Raw genomic sequence first — 6973 nt, 5'->3', positions numbered from 1 at the left:
GACAAAAATTGAAAGGCAAACAACCCCAAATTTAATTTTCACTCGTATCATTGTTATCTTGCTCCAATGGTGTGTTTTCTCGTGGGAAATATAAAGGACCTTGGAGATGCAGGGGAATGGCTGGTTCAACCACAAGGCGAGCCACGACATTTTGAAAAAACTAAATCATGAAATGAAATTGTTCGTGTTGCCTTTGCATTTGCTGGCGAATGAAGCTTTTGGTAACAATATGTTGGCATTGAACTTCTTGAACTTGGCATTGGATAAATTCTCTTAACTCGTTGTGTTGGGTAACAAGTTCTTGTTTCTACCACATCAAGTCACTCATTTGAGACGCGATCATATTCTATTGTCGCAATAATTCATCGAGACCTCCTAAGATAAGCTCATGGAGGTCATCATGAAGGAATCTATACCATTTGTCAACTTTTGGGTCTTCTTCTTCAGACATGTTAAGGTTATGGTATTGGCTTCTTTCATCAACTTTGTGTCCACTAGCCTCACCAATGCCTGGTCCTCCGCCTACTTCAAATGTACGAGTTGGTAAGTTTGGGTCATCAGCAACAGAAATGGCTGGTTGGACGCTTAGTAGGGTTTTTTTGGATTTAAGGGAGGGTAAAGGTGTTGGTAATTAGTTTACGATGGAAAAAATGGGGAAAGGTGGCTCTTCAAGGGATGAAGGTTTTTCAAGCGATGGAGGGCGCTTATTTAGGTCAATACCTAATCTCAGGAACTCCTTATATAATGATGGAAAAGATTCATCAAATTCATTTGGATGTGGGGGAAAGTCTGCCCTAGGCTTAGGTGAGGAGGTTTGCCTTCGGCGGGAGAGAGGCTTCTCAGCTTGGGGTGATGCAATCACCCTTTCATCAATGCTTGGCGAAATGACCACTTTTCGCTTTTTATGTTGAATAGGCTCTGGAGAAGATTGAGCTTGTTGGGGTAGCCGCTTTAGCTAGTTCTTGGTTTGCTGCACTAGTAATCTCATGAGGTGACGGAGAGACTAACTCGTGAGAATGCATTTCACTTCCACATCCTCTTCTTCTTTAAACCAATCTTGTAATCAGTTATGGGAAGAACAGTTGTCCCCTTGTCTTCGAGAACGAAGTCCATATCCGCCTTGCAATAATGCGACCAACATTGATTGAAATCAGCTGCATTATGTAGTAGATCACCATTATGCGATCCCTTGAAACCGAGTGGTCATGCGTCATAGAAAGCAACTTTCTTTTTATGAAGTAGAACCGAACATTTGCCTTAGGCGTCAGGCTGTATGGGGATAAATTCTTCACTCTTTTAGCAGATGTGGACCATTTGGTCCCTGGTTGGGTGACCACTTTCAACGCATCATTATGTTCTTCAGCAGTTGGCTCTTCGATGATTCTATTTCCTTGGTGTTAGGGATGTCCTCCAAATATATATGTCATTGATTTTCTTGACACCGAAATCAATTGTCACATCACCAACATCTGCTTTATCTATCTAAATTCAGTGTCCCATCATAAAGTTCATGAACCACTGCTCGCTTGACCATTCTGGCTCTGTAACGCGTATTTATATAATATGATGCAAGTCCATGCCATAAACTTGATGACATAGATTTGATGCGATGATATGTGATACTACTTCTAGATATGCGTTATTAATGATTGTTCTTGTAGTATGTTGTGCATTGTCACAAGTTTCCTTGCGTTGAAACCAAGTATAATTTCACCGCAAGTTTCTCAGTGTGATCCAAGGTCGAACACAGGGACCGTTTAAGGTTATTGCGTTATGTTTGTGGTACATGCGACCAGGGGTTTTTCAATTTATAAAAGGGTTTTGTGTACAAGTAATTAAACATGCGATAAAGTAAAGTAAAATGGTAAAAATGCGATAATAACATAAATTGCGTTAAAGTAAATTGCGATAAAGTACATCTAAGCTAGGATGATACAAGATACAGGTTTCATGATACAAGAAACTGAGGTCAAGGCTGGCTGTGAAGATTATACAAAGATCGTGTAATGCGGTGACAAGTCTTATGTGTGAAGCAGAAACAGAGAAGATAATTAATACAAACATCGCAAGTTCCTTAATTGCGTTAAAGATATAAGTATAGTTCCACTTTTCCCTTGGTGTACACCTCTCGGTGATCGGTCGCGTTCCCACATCTCTGTGGTAAAATAGGGACGAACGTAATGAACGCAAGGTTGCTTCCATCTCTGCAAGTACTACTTGCTTTCGTTAACGCATTCTTCTAACCTTCTCTCGATAGATCAGAATGACATTTTCACTTCTGCTCTCACAGGTGAAGATGTCGTCTAGCATGCCTTAGCTAACCGCATTTATTTCTTTAACACAGATTAAGTTACTCGGTTAATCCATATTATTTACCAAGGTATTAAGAAAACTCCATGGAGAAAACGATTAATGGAAGAATGGAAATAAAAAGAAAAGTGGAAATGAAAGTGATTGAGACATTCAATATATTTAACGTCTTATACATGATTTGTGAATGAAGAGATTAAGAGAATGAAATACAATTGATGAAATAGAGTTAGAAACAAATACAAATAAACGCCAACGTCTTGGCGCCGATCTGGATGGAGATTTGCTTGCCAGCGTGGATGGATCGTGCGGAAGGATGAGCTTCCCTCTCATGCTTGCTCAACCGGTAGCAGGGATCTAAGCACAGAGCTTCACGACGGGGATCTGGCAGAATCGCACTGAGACTCACCTCTCGGCCTTATCTTTTCTCTTCCCGGATTTCTTCCGATCAGTCCTCAGCTCAGCCTCTCTCTCAATGATCTAGCATCAATTAGCCCTCGTATCAAGTATATCTTCTCTGAATTCTATGGGGGTATTTATAGGTGAAAAGCTTTGACTCTTGGCTTGTGGACCCCACTTCTTGTTATGAAATTTCCGAAGATAGAGGAATAGATATTTCTTCTGTTATGCAATCAGACCGTCAAATCTGTACAATGGTTAGTTGTACACGTGTCACAATCCTCCGCGTTTGCGTTGCTCAGCTGCATCTTTCGATCGATTGCTCGCATGCGGTGTTATTTTTATTACCGTATGCGGTTGAAATTTAGCTCAGGATGGACTGTCGCATTGCGCCGTCATTGCATTAATCGTCTCTTCATTGTTGATTGAGGGGTGCAATGTAACAGAGATGTGTTGTTCAGTTTCTCGTTGAGCCTTGATCATAAGCGGTGACTTGGTTTCCTGCAAAACAGAGTAGAAATACCCTCTTCTACCATCTTAATGATGTTAGTGGGTGTAATTGCGTTAATTTATATTTATTGTATTTCTGAGCTAATTTTCATACAATCGACGCATATTCCTTCTCTTTTGGCTGCAATATCTAAATAAGGCAGCATAAATAACTTGTATTTCTACAAGTTATCAAACTCCCTCACAAAAATCTCTCCACCTTATCGCATCTACCACATCTATGACAAAGGTGGACAATGGTGCGTTTTCTGGGAAAAATTACATCTCAAGCTAGATTTGTGGTCTCTTCTTTGGCGCTTTCTCTTCCTCGACCAGGGCGTTTTGCCCTTTTCTTTCCTCTTTGACGCCACTTTTCTCGGCACCACTTCCTTCTTCGTGGCCTTTGCCACTTCCTTTGTCGGCTGCTACTCCTTGCCCACCGTCTTCTTCTTTTGTTCCTCTTCCTCCAAGATCCTTTTTTTCTTTTTGATTTTTTTTCAAATTACACTTGATGTGTAGAGCCTTCTCCCTACGGGCTCTCTTTTCCTCATCGCTTTCTTCCCTCCATTTTTTTTCAAACTTTAGTGCGGCACACTTAGCACTGTCCATTGACTCATCAGGCCTTGCTTGCATTAAGGCCCCAACTCTTTCGACATCCTCATCGCGTGGTTCATGATGAAGCTCCGTCGTAGAAATGATGATTTTGGCTTCCTTTCTCAACTCTTGGAAGCTTTCCTTAACCTTCTTGACCTTGGTGACGGATTTTTCAGCCAACCGTTCAGCAGAGGATGCGGGCAGGACTGTTATTTCTGAAGGAACTGTGAAGTTTCGTACTGGAAGCGGGGATCAACCCATAGAAAAAAATATGCAAAAAATCAGAAATTAACAGTATGCAATTGAAGGAGAAATAGGAATTAGGGTTAGGAGAAATATGTATCCTTGAAGAATAATTTCTTTGTGTGATTTTTCTTCTCCGAATTGATCACGAACACGATAGTGAGGACACCACCACAAATTTTTCCTCCGTATTATCTTTTGGGTAGAGAATTCTCAAGAGGTGTGGGCTCTGAGTTTTGGGAGAGGGAGAGTAGAGATAGAGAGGAGAAGTGACTGGGAAAAAAATTACAGAGAGTTTTTTCTAACGATGGATATTCTGTGAAGAAGAATGAGAGCCTCTAAAACTGAACCACTTCACCACGATCTAATGAGAGAATTGAGGGGAGGAAAGTTATTTTTCCACCCTTTAAATTTAAATTTAAATTTAAATTAATTTAAATTTAAATAACAATTATATATATATTATATCATATATAACATATAACCTATAGTTTTTATATTATATCAAATAAAATATATCGTATAGTTTTAATTTTCTCGATCATTTGTAGTATTTAATATAAATTACATTTATACTAAATTTAATTATATGAATCTCATTCATATAATTAATATTTGAATCATATTTAAATTTAATTCCTCTTTAAATAAACTTTATATTATAATGTATCAAATACATTATTAATTATATTACATATAATTAATTCTCTCAATTAATTTGAACAATTCAAATTAACCCAAAATTAATTTTCAACAATCCTTGTTGAGCTACAGAAGGGACCTTATGGACCTATAGATTGAAGCTCCAATGGTACTTGAATATTTAATTAAACTCATTTGATTAAATTATTCAACACCCATTAACTATTGGTCATTCCACAAAAGGCCGACAGCTACCCTCTTCGCACTACAGATATGTTTCTATGTCTATTAAATATAAACATTCAACTGTGTGATGACCCTTCACAAATTACTGTAAGTATAATTGGGCCAAAATTACCGTTTTGTCCTTGTAGTTAAATCTAACTCCTTAAGTACTATTGATCCATCTAATGAACAATAAGTCATAATCCAACTATAACCAAACCTCTCTCTGGCTAAGATAGGGTGTGATGCCACATTGTTCAAGCTCTGAAATAAGCCCTTAAGGGAGAAATTTATCTACTAACACTGACATTGAGGAAGGAGTGAATTCAGTCTTGTGTAGCTGTGAGCCCAGCTCTCCAATCAAATGACTGCCTTCATAGGCAGGAGTTCACAACTCCCTCAGGATTCAGGTCATGTCACCTTTGGTCTGTTGCCTTTATGACCCTTAATCTCAAATTAATTAATTAATTAATTAATTAATCAATGTTTTGATGATAATTGAGTTTGTTATCATCAAAATTGATTAATTAATTAATTTGAGATTAAGGGCCAAAAAGCCAACAATCTCCCATTTTTGATGATGACAAACCATTCAAGAAAAATAGCTTGAAATACATGTAAACCATATGTAGCACATAATAAAATTCAACATATCACCATAAAGATCATTCTTGAAATTTACTAAAAAAAATAAATTCTCCCCCTAATTAATACAATCAAAATCATAACAAATTTATAGCATATTTTTCTTAAACTTCTCTCCCTTTATAATCATCAAAAAGAATAATTAAGAAAAATTTAGAACTACATAAATGTTTCCTTTAAAAACATGAACATAAATTTAAACTCCCTCCAAGAATATTAACACATGCTTTCCATATCTCCCCCTATCAAAATGCCTTCTAAAAGATTTAACAAGTAAAATTATAAAATCAAGAGGCATCGTAAATGACAAGTCCCACTAATACTCTTACGGTCAAGTAAACTACCAAGAAATTGACAAGTCCCACTAATACTCTTACGGTCAAGTAAACTACCCGCAAAATCCGCATCGGAATATCCTACCAAATTAAATTCAACATTTCTAGGATACCATAGTACCAAACAAATATTTAAAAATTCTTTTAACGGCATGTAAATGTGATTCCTTAGGACAAGATTGAAATCTAGCACAAAGACATACACTAAACATAATATCGGGTCTACTAGTGGTTAAATAAAGTAAAGATCCAATCATACCTCTATAAGTTTTTATATCCACACACTTACCTTTTTCATCCTTGTCAAGCTTAGGGGATGTGCTCATAGGAGTTTTTGCAATTTTACCTTCATTGAATTTGAAACTTTTGAGCAAATCCCTTGTGTATTTTTCTTGACTTATGAAAATACCATCCTTGAGTTGTTTGATGTGGAGTCCAAGGAAGAAACTAAGTTCTCTCATCATACTCATCTCAAATTCACTATGCATACACTTAGAAAATTCTTCACACAAAGATGGATTAGTAGAACCAAAAATAATATCATCCAAATATATTTGTACTAAAAGAATATCATTTTCTTTAGTCTTAATAAAAAGAGTAGTATCAATTTTACCCATTTTAAATCCATTCTCAAGCAAGAAATTACTAAGTCTATCATACCAAGCTCTTGGAGCTTGTTTTAAGCCACAAAGAGCCTTTTTCAACTTATAGACATGATTAGGAAAATCAAAACTTTCAAACCCCAGAGGTTGTTCTATATAAACTTCCTCCATGATATAACCATTTAAAAATGCACTTTTCACATCCATTTGATACAAAATGAAATTCTTATAAGAAGCAAAAGCAAACAACATTCTAATAGCTTCTAATCTAGCAACGGGTGCAAAAATTTCTTCATAATCTATTCCTTCCTCTTGACAATAACCTTGAACTACAAGTCCAGCTTTATTTCTAATGATATTTCCATTTTCATCCATTTTATTTCTAAAGACCTATTTAGTTCCAATTATAGAAGCATGAGAGGGCCTGGGGACTAACTCCCAAACTTTATTCCTTTCAAATTGATTTAATTCTTCTTACATAGCTAAAAT

Source organism: Benincasa hispida, chromosome 2 (genome assembly GCF_027475165.1).
Source record: "Benincasa hispida cultivar pf3 chromosome 2, pf3_genome.v1.1, whole genome shotgun sequence".
Taxonomy (NCBI): domain Eukaryota; kingdom Viridiplantae; phylum Streptophyta; class Magnoliopsida; order Cucurbitales; family Cucurbitaceae; genus Benincasa; species Benincasa hispida.
This window is presented reverse-complemented; position numbering follows the sequence as displayed.